At 37.9% G+C, this 14,392-nt stretch overlaps 1 long non-coding RNA gene across 1 annotated transcript in view; it reads left to right on the top strand.

The window, feature by feature from the left end:
• The first annotated feature begins 13,252 nt into the window (after positions 1 to 13,252).
• The window catches only part of LOC144288575 (uncharacterized), a 271,172-nt gene continuing 270,032 nt past the window's right edge, over positions 13,253 to 14,392 (top strand). The window contains exon 1 of the long non-coding RNA XR_013356544.1: positions 13,253 to 13,546. This is a non-coding gene — a long non-coding RNA (uncharacterized LOC144288575). The remainder of the gene's footprint in view (positions 13,547 to 14,392) is intronic.

The following is a 14,392-nucleotide window of genomic DNA, read 5'->3' as shown; positions in this document are numbered from 1 at the left end:
CTGGTCCTAGCTATAGGGCTCAGCCCCTTGAACATTTGCCCACTCTCTCCTTTTATCCCTCCTTCTATGTTTGGCTGATTAATTCAGTGTCATGTTCATTTTGGCTATTTCCTCTCTTCCGGCCAGTGCTCCCAAGAGGTTCTAGCAAAAGTAAGGACTCTGGTGTCAGATTGCTTGGATTTAACTTTGACTCTAACACTGGCTTCCTGAGTCTTGGTTTCCTTCATTCTAAAACAGGGATAGAATTTATCTCAAAAGTTGTTGTCAAGATTTGCTGAGATAAATACAATTCCTGACAAATATTTATGCTCACTATATGCCAGATGTTGTTATTATGAGGTGTTTTTGCATTTAGCTTGAGCCTATGTCACTGTGGCTCTATGACCTGTGCTGCTCTTTCCTGCTTGATTCTGTGGCACTGAGGTCCTGTCCCAGGTTTCTGGAGCTGGGTACACCCTTTGCTCCTTTTAGGGTCCTCTTGCATCTTCTCTTGGAGATAGGGTTCCTGAGTTTAGGAGAGTTCCTACTTTTCTATTAGTATCACTATCTCATTATGTTTTGATCTCTGACAAAAGCAAGCAATCTTCGGATCTACTACTAAGGATTTAAAAATCCTTGGTAGTAGATTTTTGGATTTTGATTTTGGATTTAAAAATCAATATTCAGGGATGTTTGGGTGGCTCAGTGGTTGAGTGTCTGCCTTTGGCTCAGGGCATGATCCCAGGGTCCTGGGATCCAGTCCCACGTCACACTCCCCGCAGGGAGCCTGCTTTTCCCTCTGCCTATGTCTCTGCCACTCTCGCTGTGTCTCTCAAGAAAAAATAAAATCTTAAAAAAAAAAAAAAAAGAAATCAATATTCATTATCAGTGTGCCTAAAGTGACTGAATCAGTTGGCCATTATTGTTCCACTCATTAGTCATTGATGGATTGATGGTATGACCTCAGAATCCCCATTTCATGAACAATTATTCCAACGCCAGCAAAGAGGACATTAAACTTCTTTTGTCTCCAGCCAAGTTTTAGGTTCAACCATTATGTGTTTTAATTTTTTATGTCCTCTTCTAGAGAAATCTCATTCAGTTATTAGGTTGAAATATTTTCTGCTACCCCAAAGCCAAGTATTTGTGCTGTTCTGTAGGTTAAAGAGGCCAAGCTCCTTGAGCCTAGAGGAGGAAGACAATAAAGCTCAAGTAATTTATTCCTTGCTTATACAAAAGTGGTGGATGGAAGATTTCCATCTTTGTGAGACTTTGTAGGGCACATTTCGATATTCTATAGAATTGGTTGGGGAAATGTGGGGTTAAATAATGAAGAAAATTTTGCGGTGAAGAACAAAAAAGCTGAAAAAAGATTTCTTTGCCTATTGCATAAGGTATAGAAAAATGGCTCTATTTTCAGATGAATCAATCTTAGCCTTTCCTTTAACAATAGGTAAATGAGGAACTTAAATCTCCATTAACTTTGAATACCCATGCTACATCACTGTAACCAATGGTTTGTTCTTTTGTCCCACGAATGAGCTGAAGACAGGGCCTTACTTTAATATGAAATACACTGATTTTGTTGGATTCTATTACATTCTCATGCTGCTAAAAAAATCTTTTCATGTTCAAATTCCACTGTGTTTTCAATGTCAGGTTTTTTCTTTCAAAAGGAAAAGGGTCCCCTGTGGAAGTTTATGAAAGCTGACACATTTTCTTGTAAAATATCCTTCTGAGACCATATGGTTTATCGGTAAGCACATATTTTTGGACCTTTTAAAATGAGTATTATGAAATTAACGTGAGATGTTTTTAGAAAAGTGAATGCTATTGACTCTGTAGGGCACAATGCCTGTCTCCATTGTGGTTGTTACTCTTTATAATTCCCTGAAAAAGCCATTTTCAGATAATTAAAAAAGGTATTTGGAGCAAAAATACTTATCAAAAGAGGTTATATAACAAATGCATGGCAGCCAGTTGTCAAAGTTAAAAATACCCACTTCTTTCCCCCCAAAGCCATTAGATCTATTACCACCTAATTGCTTGGAAAATTCATTTTCTTTTTCTCAAATCACAGCCTTAATTGAGGTCTGAAAGCTCACCAAGTGCCTCTTAAATCAGTAAACGTAACTTTTAAAAATTCTTCTATAATTTATCTTTGTGGCCAAGAACATATATTTTTTTTTATTTGAGCAGATATGGCAGCTGCTACTAGTAGAAGAGCTTCTTACTTGGAGAAATAAGAGAACTGGGAACATGTTTGACTGTTTCTGATAATGCATATTGAGGGCAAGAGTTCATAGCAAAGTGAACAGATATTGATGCAAGCATATTATTTAATCACACTGCAACCAAAGGATTTTTAACCAGTTTATGTGGGTATTGTATCCTAAATGTCAAGATGAGAAGCAAAAATCTATTCTTCATTCTGGCTGTGAAACTCTGCCCTTCATGTATGCATCAGCAAGAGTAATGTGTAATATACACAACCTTCTTCATTGTTATGCAAACCCCGAAGAATGTACAGAACAAGAAATAATTTTCAACTTTGGTTTATGACATATCAAGCATCAGTGATGATTAGAGTACCTAAATCTGTGTCTGAAATCAGAATTAATTTTAATTATATAAAAGGGATGAGACTAAATGTGATTTTGAAATGAACATTGAAGCAATCATTCAGGTTAGGGTTGCTGTTTTAAGGAATTACCTTGGGGATCTATAAATGAATTTGAAAAAATTCTGTTTTCTTTTTTTTTTTTTTTTAAGATTTTATTTATTTATTCATGAGGGAGAGGCAGAGACACAGGCAGAGGGAGAAGCAGGCTCCATGCACAGAGCCCGATGCGGGGCTCTATCCCAGGTCTACAGGATCAGGCCCTGGGCCGAACGTGGCACTAAACTGCTGAGCCACCCGGGCTACCCTGTATTCTATTTTCAAAATGTTTTTGAAACCCCTTTATCAGAATTCCCTGAGTTAGTTTACAATCTACTTCTCCTTACTAGTTTATTATTAATTTATTACTTTATTACTTTGTCTGCTTTAAGAGTTTATTTGAGCAAAAATCAATTGGAAACAGCAGCACCAAACCCAAAGTGATTAGGAGAGCTTCACTGTCAGGAGCTCAGGGAGAGACTCTTATGGAGAAAAGACAGAAATGAGGAAATTATCCATTAACTATAATATAGAGCCTCTTTGGCTGTTTGTGATTACTTGTCCTTAGGCTTTGATTTTGCAACCTTGACACACTTACACTCTTGGATTTTGGTTTGCTTACATAGGCTGTCATGGCATTAGGGTCACAACAGTCTAATGGTCTCCTTGTTTAATTAATTTGATAATTTCCACCTTTGGTTATCCTCTCATATGTGAGCGATTGGCCAAAAATTTGGTATTAGTGCCACTCTTAGGCACCGTCAGAGTTAAGTTGCTCTTGTCTCACTGTGAAACTCACCGGTTGTGAGGTCAGATCTGGGGAAAAACTGTTTTTGCAGTTCATCTCATTGTCCATGTTTCTGTTTTTTGTTTTTTTTTTCTCCAAGTATAGAGAGACCATCCAATGTACTGCTGATACTTATGAACATGCCTTTAAGACCCATAAGAACAGAGTGTATCAGCAAGACTATAAAAATAACTACTAGGAAGATAATACCAAGAGACTGACGCATGCTCCTTAGCCAGAACCTCCATCCACCAAAGAATTCGGTGTGAAATAAATCAAAATATGTACCTAAAGAACATCAACTGGTTTCAGCCAACTGGCTTGTTTGTTAATTTCCTATATTTACTGCAATACCAGAGGTGTTGATCCAGCTACAGTAGAAGGTATTTGCCACAGCACTGACTTCTCCTTGTTCAGCCAAAAGGTAATCTAAAGTAATTCTATTATCTAACATCCTTCAGCCCCGCCACCAGGAAGAAAATCTAGGGACTGTTGTATAGCTATAGCCTTACCAGTAGATTTAGACATAGTTGCCAAAGTTAAGGAGCATTGACTTTCCATGTGTGAACAGAGAGAAAAAGCAAGTAACAAAAAGGCAGAAGAAATAGAGCTTAAAATTGGAAATAAAGATCTTGATCCGTGATCTTGGGAGATCTGTCTACTTCAAGATGCTGTCTGCTTCTGGGGAGAAACCTCCCTAATCAATGTAAATTTTAGATCTCCAGCTAGTGTGTAGCTGGAGGAACCCTTTTTGATTGGAGGATGTGGACTAAAGGTTCAGGTACCTGTATTTTTGGCTGCTGTTTGGGTAGTGAGAAGGACCTGGTATGGTCCCTTCCAATGTGTTCAAGGGCAGTCTTTGCTTTTACTGATTCAAAATCAGACAGTGGGAGGAAATTGAAAGTGCTAGAGTGGAGAGTAGTAGGACATTAGAGGAAAATAGAAGAATTCCTGATCCCGTTTGGTTTATAGATATGTAATGAAATCTCAAAGACAATGAACATAATCCAGTACCTGTAGAGTTGTGCTATAATTTTTTACTGAAACATAATTCTTTCCTCTAAAATCACTGTCATGTCTATCAAAGATAATCACAGCAAGACTAATTTGTTTATAAAATAAGTCTACTGGTCTGATTATGTAAGCACAGCAAGAATCATGATCATCTGGATACGCTCTTTTTAAATCTGCTTTGCTGGAACTTTTCATAAGGAATCTTAGATTGGACTTTTAAAAGCCTCTCTAGGCTTAGAAGTCAAGCCAAGAATTCACCATCAGACTTTGCCTGGAATACGTATAGATTTGGGTAAATTCCTGTCTTCTGGGGGTTGCCTAAATATTTTGAGGTTGCTGGGCCTGCCACAAAGTGACTCTTCATAGTCAGCTGGTAAGACCACTGGGAACCATAAGGTTCCCATAAAGGCAAGGTACAAGACCAATTTTTCCAAGGGGCTTTTATTGGCTCCATAATGTCAACTTTAGTTTCTTAAAACTATCTGGTTATATCTGACTTTATGCTTATTTTCAAATATGAAATTGTAGTCAAAGCCTTAGTAATATAACCAATGTTTCCAATTATGTCCCGTTAAAGAACAACAGATTCTTACTGAACTTATGTAAATCACTATATTGCCATGAAAGTAAGAATATTCAATAAGTTTCTGAATTCTAGAGAAATCAGGAAGGGAGAAAAAAGTAACTTTTATTTTTTAGTGGTCTTTACACCCAACCTGGGGCTTGAACTCACAACCCAGAGATGAAGAGTGGCATGCTCTTCTGACTGAACCAGCCAGGTACCCTGTAAATGTTTTAGTCCTCTACATAGATATACATTACATAATTACTATAAGTCACAGATAGCTTATGAGAAAAGAAACAGATTTTCTGAAATCTGCAAAATAAAACATTAAGGAACCAGTAATATTTCAAAGAAAAATTTATACAAAATATAATCATCCTCATTAGTTCATTCAATACCATATTATTAATTCTCCTTCTGATTGAATCCAGTGTTTTCACTGGTTCTAGAAATTTTTATCTAGTTCAGTTTTACGATCTTAAAGTCACCAGAAACCTGTATTCTAGAGTATTTGTCAGAGTCCTTTTCGTGAATATCTCTTTGCAAAAGCATTAGAGTAGAACAATAACTATAAAATACAAAAAGACTTGAAAAATGCCCATGGTTAAAGATTTGATGACAATTCATTTGACAAGGAAATGTAGTTATTTCTGTGACAGATAATAACTTAGGATAATAACTGGACAATGAGAGTATTGACAATTTTCTGGGAACTTTAGATAATTTCTGGGATACCTATGTTAGTAACATATATCCATACACAGATAACCTAAGCAGGTTTATCATTCCCTCTTAGTTGATAATGCTTTCCACATAGTTTAATGTACCAAATAAATCACCAAATAAACCTAATTAGTTTAACATCTCTATTTTACAAGATGACACAAATCCTTTGAGATTTTTCAGAGACCCTCTGGGAAATCTCAAAGTTACTCTGAGACTAAAGGAACTCTATTTAAAAAATTATTTTAAGAAGTTGTCAAAATGTCAAAAGGTTTGAATATTTGACTACTAGAATCTCAGCTCATTATGAAATATTATTTATTGATTTAACTAAAGTGACAATAGAAAATTTTGAAGGCAAATACAGAAGGTTACATAGTTGTGAATAAAATTTAGCTCTTAATATTGAGAAGACTGGCTTTTCTTAAGTAATCAAAGACCTGATAAAGACAACATGAAATGGCAGTAAATTATTTTGGTAACACACAAATTTTGCTTTCTAGATAGATTACACAAATCTCTTATCAAGAGCAGACCAAGAAAATAAAAAAGACCAGACCAAGAAACCGTCATCCTTTTAACAGAGAGAAAACCAAATTCTAATTTTGTACCAATGTACTTTTGATATTTAAACTCATTATTTAAAAACTTAAATAAATCCGTTCCAATTTTAGTTACCTTGACCATCCATAAAATTCCTTTTCAAAGATTCCTTCTCCATGTACCTTCCATAATCTTTAAAAAATGTCCAGTCAGGTTTTGTTGTATGGCTTTTCTCTTTCTCATCGAAACAACCACTTATTCATTCTATTTTCCTTACCTACTTTTCATATATAGTTGTTTCCTTTACTCTTATTATTTCTAAATAGTTTTAATCCTATATATTGATTAGAATTCTTAACCCTTAGAATCCTTTGTCCCTAGTGAAAACTAAGAAGCAAACAATTATGGGCTGTTACACTTACATTCTGTGAATTAACAAGTTTAGAAATACATGTTACAGTTTCTAGAAGTACATTCTTCTTCCTAGGAAATTTTTCAATGCAGCACAATACACATATACTAATAGACCCAAATATTTCTAGTTCCTCTCTAAGAAAGGAAACCAACAGTGGATAAACCTATGTCCAGTAATTAATGTTTCAGTAACATTTTATAAGTTTTATAGGTTTTTATCTTACCTGGAAAGGGTCTGGATACTTGGTGAATATCTATTATTCAACTTATCTCAGTGTAACTTTAAAGTTTCAAGTTACCAAAAAGATTTTGGAGATTATTGTTCAGTAGACATACCATAAATCATAATTATTATTGAAAAATTTATTTATAAACTTTTTTTTTACTCACATCTGTTTAATTTACTTCATCTTAACAATTATATTTAGGAACTCATGAACACTTCATGAGAATTACACAGCTAATCACCATCTTAAGTTATTTTTCTTGCTAAAACAAATTCTGTAACAGAGATAACATGAGCTTATGTGACTTTTAGTAAACTTAAGTAGCATAAAAGTATTATACTCACTGCTGATAACTGTAATTAAACCAACAAACTTAAGGAAGCTTTTATTTACTGATCATTAGCTTAGATCATGTAAACTTAAAAAAAACATTAGAATTAGGTTTTATATTTCTGAGAGTATACTTGATTTATTTTAGTGCTTGTCTTTGAGTCAATTAAGTAGAAATTAACTTTACAAATTAACTTTGCTAATACCATCCAGAGGTAGAAAAATATCATACATCTATAACATGTCTGTGCAGAGATCTCATAACTTTTGTTTAAAAGTTTTAGCCATGAGACATGTATGATGATAATGCAGAACTCCATAGCTTATCAAAGAATGGTTGGATACACATTGTACTTCTGGCAGATAGAATAAATTAAAGTTACCTCCGCAGATGGCTGAAATTTTTTTTTTACAATTATTCTTTTTTTTTTTAATGGAAGTATAGTTGACATAATGTACATTGGTTTTAGGTTTACAGCATAGTGATTCTACAGGTCTAATACTTATGCTCTGCTCGTCACAAGTGTACCTGTCATCTATCACCATACATCTATTACAATACCATTGACTATAACCCTTGTGCTGTGCCTTTCATCCCTGCTACTTGTTTGTTCCATAACAGGAATCCTGTATACCTCTTATACCTCTACACCAACTTTGCCCATTTCCCTACCCTTCCCCTCTGGCAACCACTAGTTTGTTCTCTGTTTTTATGGGTCCATTTCTGCTTTTTGTTTCTTTGTTTCATATTTTAGATTCCATATATAAGTGAAATCACATGGTAATTGTCTTTCTCTGACTTATTTCACTTAGCGCAATACTCTAATTCCATTCATGTTGTCACGAATGGCAAGAAGTCTTTTTTAATGGCACAGTTATATTCTGTTATATATATTATATATCTTCTTTATAATATATATCTTTATACATACATGAAATATGTGATATATATATATATAGCTTTTTTATCCATTCATCTATGGACACTTGGGTTACTTCATAGCTTGGCTATTGAAAATAATGCCACAGTAAACATAAAGGTGTATATATTTTCCTGGATTAGTGTTTTTGTGGATTTTTTGCGGGGTGAGGGGGAATGTCTAGTAATGTAGTCATTGGATTGTCTGGCGTTTCTATTTTTAATTTTTTGAGGAACCTCCATACTACTTTGTATAGTGGTTGTACCAATTTGCATTCCTACTAACAGTGCACAAGGGTTCTTTTGTCCCCACTGCCTAGCCAACACTTTTTCTTTTCCTTCCTTCCTTTTCTTTTCTTTTCTTTTCTTTTCTTTTTTCTTTTCTTTTCTTTTCTTTTTTCTTTTCTTTTCTTTTCTTCTTTTCTTTTCTTTTCTTTCTTTTTTTCTTTTCTTCTTTCTTTCTTTCTTTCTTTCTTTCTTTCTTTCTTTCTTTCTTTCTTTTTTTTTTTCTCTGAGTCTAACCATTCTGACAGTGTCGGTGATATCTCATTGTAGTATTGCTTTGCACTTCCCTGATGACCAGTGATGTTGAGTATCTTTCCATGTGTCTATTGGCCATCTGTATTTCTTTGGAAAAATATCTATTCAAATCCTCTGCCCATTTTAAATCAGATTATTTGGGAGCTTTTTTGGTGTTGAGTTTTAGAAGTTCATTATATAATTTGGGTGTTAACCCCCTAGTCAGACATGTCACTTGCAAATATCTTCGCCCATTCAGTAAGTTGCCTTTTCATTTTGTTGATGGTTTCCTTCGCTATGCAAAAGCTTTTTATTTTGGTGTAGTCCCAATAGTTTTCATTTAGCTTTTGTTTCCGTTGCCTAAGGAGACATATTTAGGAAGATGTTGCTAAGGCAGATGGCTAAAAATTTTACTAGTATTTGTGGGAAATACTTTTAAGATTTTTCATTCACCTAATTTCCAAATAGCTTTCTTATTTCTCTTATAAGAATGACCTCTTATAAGTTTGCTTTTCAAGAGGTGGCTTTGAGTTTGACAAGATCTGGTAGGGCATTTACATCTCAAAGGCATGGAGAAAAAAATGTGAATTTTCTCCAAGAAGGGCTTTTGTTTCCTCAATTTAGATCTTTTACAGTATCTGCAAGCCTTTTAAGATAAATAAAGGAATTTGGGGGATTGGTAAAAAAGGACAGACAGGTGGGGTTTGGATTATTTCTAGAGCTGCATTTCTGTTCTCATAAAGACTCAATTATAAGACAAGTACAATTATTTTAAATTCTTCAAAGAATTGGGTTGCAACCTGAGTGACCTCAAGACACTCACCTAGCCATCGAACTACATTATCCTCAATTGCTTCTTTATATTAGGGAGAAGATCTTCGACTAAGATAGAAATCAAAAGATTCCTGTGTTCCAAATTTAGAGCTGTGTTTCTTTGGAAACTTTTGGTAAATTCTTCCACAGTGGCTTCAGAATGTTTTTCTTTCCTTCTGGGTACAGTTTCATTTTAGCTTAGGAGAGAACACCTAAAAAAAAAAAAAAAAGTTCCTATCTGGTTCTGAGTATTAGTTTCCAGGGTGGTCAATTTCTGACCATAAAGGTACTTAAAAAAAAATTCCTGTCAAGTTTCATCTGGGACTAATGTAAATATTCCTGGCAGAATGATCAACCCCATGGACACAATAAGGGTCCCCAAAGAAGGTCCAAAAGATCCAACCTTGCAAGATCCCGAGCCACTCCCAAAGATAACTGAAAGAAAGACTTACATACTTTTTCAAAGAGCTGGGAAGAGTTGGTAGGACGCTAGCTACAAATGGGGTGCAGCCCACATTTCTGTCTTGCCCTATTTTGGGAGCCCCCAACATGACAGTTGATAAATCTCAGAACACAAAATGAGACAAAGAAGTCAGCAGCTGTCCCTAGGATAGAAAGAATTGATAATCCATATTTTTTCCTGCCAATCTGAATTTGGAAAAGAACATGAAATGTTATCTTCATCTCTCAACCAGACATCAAAGAAAGAAATCTGGGGAGAGCTGGTTTTGTTAAGAATTCTTAGCTTTGCTGTCTTTTGCCAGTTTCCCAGGATGCTGCCTATAGTGAGTGAGTGAGGTATCTCAGTGGATCATCAGAAACTATAGAGAAAAAAAAATTCCCTCTACCTTTTTTTAGGGAGCACTTGGTAGAAACCCCTTTTTGGCTAGGATGTTTCATAAACGGGTAAGTGTATTTAAGATGGTTAAAAGTAAAAAAAAAAAAAAAAGATGGTTAAAAGTTCTCTACTGTGACCCCTATAATTCAAGATTATCTTTGGTTAAGTTTAACCTACTTGTTCAGCATTAAAACAACAAAAAAAATTTTTTTTTAAAGATTTTATTTATTTACTCATGAGAAACACAGAGAGAGAGGCAGAGACACAGGAAGAGGGAGAAGCAGGCTCCATGCAGGGAACCCGACATAGGACTCGATCCCAGGACTCCGGGATCACGACCTGAGCCAAAGGGAGACACTCACACTGAGCTACCCAGGTGCCCCTAAAACAAACTTTTATTCACCTGAGGCCTCACGGGACTCGATCCTGTTTAAGTCAAACCTGGTCTGTCTTGGGACCCAGCTGGGTTTTTAAGTTACACCCAGGTCGTTTGAGACTCAGTCCAGTTTCTAAGTCAGATCCAGCCCAGCTTCTAAGTCAGACCCAGTCTATCCCTGGACCCGGTCCTTCCTGGTCTCCATCCGGCTTCTAGGGCAGGACCCAGGCTGACCTCGGATCCAGCCCAGCTTCTAAGTCAGACCTTGTCCATTCCCAGACCCAGCCTTTCCCGGACCAAATCTGGTTTCTAAGTTGGGCCCAGCCTGACCGCAGACCCTGTCCAGTTTTAAAGTCAGACCCTGTGGGTCCCTGGACACAGTCTGTCAGGGCTCAGGTCTGGTTCCAGAGTTTGGACCCAGGCTAACCCTGGACCCAGTGTGGTTCTGAAGGCGCCCAGCCTGATTTTAGTTCAGCAGGGTTTCTAAGTTGGACCCACTCCAACTCCAGACCCAGCCCAACTTTGGCCAGCTTCCAGAACCAGTCGAGGACGAAGCCCAAATAAAATCCGAAAAGTCATAATGCAAAAGCTTTGGAGCTAGGACCCAAAACCCAGGAGCAGCTTTTCCACCATCTCCAGAGGCAGCAGGAAAGCAGCAGTTCAAGGTACCTACATCTGGTTGCTTCTTGCTCCTGGGGGTGCTGGGGGTCTCCTTCATTTTCCTTTTCTGACACCAGAACTGTTAAAAGATAAATTGAGGCATATTAAACATTTTAAGAATTCATTTGCCCACAAATTGATTCCATTTGGGCAGTGCCAAATTGGAAGTGATTTGGAGTGCCCGTTGTTACTTGGGAGTTATGTTCTTACTGCAGAGGGTGTTGCCCTGCTTGAGTCACCTTCTTCACTTCTCAGACTTGAATCAATGAATTTTTGTTTCTTTAGAAATTTACAAGGCTGTGGTATAGGCAATCCCAAGATATTTCGTGTAGCAGCATCCTCTCTGGAATGACTTTGTGCGTCTCCTTTGTACCCCAGGATAACTTGGATGTAAAAGTGAGAAGAAGGCAGCTCAGTGATTAGTATACATTGCTCTCATTTAATCTTCACAGAAGTCCTATGAAGCAAGTATTATCCCTGTCAGAGAAGGAAACAGAATTAAAATGTTTAGGTGATCTCAGATCCCTTAGAACTAGTGTAGAGTTGGGATTTCTCTGGCACTAAAGTTCTGCTCCTTATCCTCCCTGTTGTTTTCCTTCCAGGGGAACAACATCATTCTGCAATGCTTAGCTCCGTTGTGTTTGTGAAAATTCACATTACTTTTTAATTGTGTTACATGTATACATATCTATGTAAGCTTGGGCCGGTGCATTAGAGCTATTTTTAATATCATTTGAGATTATATAGCTTTGAGAGATGAGGAAAGGTGAAGAAATGTCATTTGTTTATGCATAGCAGGCATTATGATGGAAAGCCAAATAACATTGGGCACTGTTGACAGTAATAATATTTTACCTCCTAGTGTTACGAAAATTTGCTTCATTAAACAAGATCAAACAAATGAACCAACAAGAAGTAAGCCTATTTCTAACAAGCAGGCCTGAAGAGTAAATAAAGCAATGAGAAATGAGTTGGTGATTTTAAGTAAAAGCCTTGGGGAGGATGGAATGGAAATGATTCAGGCCTCTACTTTGGATACGTCTGGAGACAAAAGAATGCATAAGCACACTGAGTCCTGGTCTCAGGATGAGCAGTTTGGGTGGTATGCATCTTGTTCAAATGACTTGACTTTCGGAGAAGTGACAGACATTAGAGATCTGTAGCTGCCTAGTGATGGCCTAAAAGAACCATCTTTTCGTGTTTCATCAACTACATCCATCAAAAGCTAACATGCACATACTGCTTCCTGGGTGCCAACTAAGGTGACCAACTCATCCTGGTTTGCTTGGGGCTTTCTCAGGTTTAGTATGGAAAGTTCGGCATCCTGGGAGCCCCCTCAGTCCTGGGCAAACCAGAGCAGTTGGTCATTGATGTCAGGTTCTGTTCTAAACGCTTTATATTTAGTAATACATTTATTATTTATTATTGTCATTTATTATTTGACATCCTTGTTTTGCAGAGGGGGAAGTGCTTGCGTGGAGAGGCTAAGAAACTTGCCCAGGGTCCCTTAGCCAGTAAGTGGCAGGCAGGATTTGAAATCAGGCAGTATGGTTCAACTGTCAGGCTGCCTCTAAGTGGATGGCCTCTAAGAGTGTTCTGCTTTGTAATAGAGAAAGAGAAATTGTTTGGGATAGAATAATGGCCCCAAACCCAATGCTACTCTCACGGTGCATTATGCTGGCTATATGGGCAAGAAAACAGGCAAGCACTGGGTCTGAAAAAGAAGTTCTTGTCAGAAAGTAGAGCGAGCTCTTTCAGCACGTGGGAAGTTTAATTAACCCAACCTGTGTGGCCAGGGAAGGCATGAGATACTATATAAAGGACCCAGCCTCCTACTTGACCTTGTGGTTGGTCAACAAGCCTCTGATAATGGCAGCTGTAGGAGAATGGATATCAATGACAGTGGCTGCAGAAAAGCAGAAACGTTTGCAGTGGGGACATGAACCACTCAGGACTTCCAGGGCAGCAGAGGACAAGATGGGAGATTTGGGGTAGAATCAATCACATTATGATCGTCCCCAGGGCCATGGTAGTGTTGGTCTGCCAGTCTGCGTGGTCCACAGAAGCCTGGATTAAATGAATACATGGCGGCGAGGACGTCTTGGCAAGGAGATTCTCGAACATATCCGTGATGGGCTGCCAGTATGTTAACAACAACAAGCCCCCAAGACAACGAACAGGTAAACCAATTTGGAACCATTTCTTTTGGAGGGTGAGAACTGCCCTATCTTGTGCTATGTTCCACAGGAATTAGCAGGTTAGAGCTTTCCCTGATTTGAAAAACCATAAGCACTGCCATTTACTGCTGTTTCTGTGTAATGTCTTCAGTTGGACAACCAGGCACAGCCCTGGGGGCACACTACATTCTTCTGGGAAGATCTATACCACATCCAGGCCTTTCCCAGATGCTGGTTGTTTTGCAGGCATTCCCCAGGTGATTGAAATGTGAAGCTCAGGGCTTGACCCTGAACCAGATCATTAACTTAATGAGGGCCTCTGACCTGAAATTGCTGGATATGCTCTGTCTGTTGTAAGCAGGACCCAGGACACAGAGGGCCATGGGACATTATGGTGAGGAACAGTTGCTGTGGCTTGGTGGAGAGCAGCAGATCCATGTACCACACTTGCTGGTGGTGTTAGCTAACCCAGAACAGGCATTCAGTGGGGCCTAATATCATCTTTCTTGAGGAGTTACTGAGTGCTGCCGGTACCAACTAAATGCTTGTAGAATTTAGCATGTTACAAACGTGCACACCATCAAGAGGATGTAGTCTCCTTAAGGAAGGAAGGGATCATAGCTTGATGGGCATATTAAAGAAAGTTCTCCACCTTCCCCAAGGAGTCGTGCTGATTCTCCAAGCACTGTGGACCCAGCTCACTTTGGGAGGTGACATCTTGTCTCTCAGTTTTCCTTTGGCTTCTCTTGTAATGGGCTTCAGCTCTCCTATTATCGGATCGGCTGCTAGTTATGTGTTCCACCACCTTCGGCCAACTGACATGCGTGCACTTGCACAGGCTCTGGGATC

This window comes from Canis aureus, chromosome 18 (assembly GCF_053574225.1).
Source record: "Canis aureus isolate CA01 chromosome 18, VMU_Caureus_v.1.0, whole genome shotgun sequence".
Lineage (NCBI taxonomy): Eukaryota > Metazoa > Chordata > Mammalia > Carnivora > Canidae > Canis > Canis aureus.
Note: the sequence above shows the minus strand (reverse complement) of the source record. Positions and strands in the feature narration are given on the sequence as shown.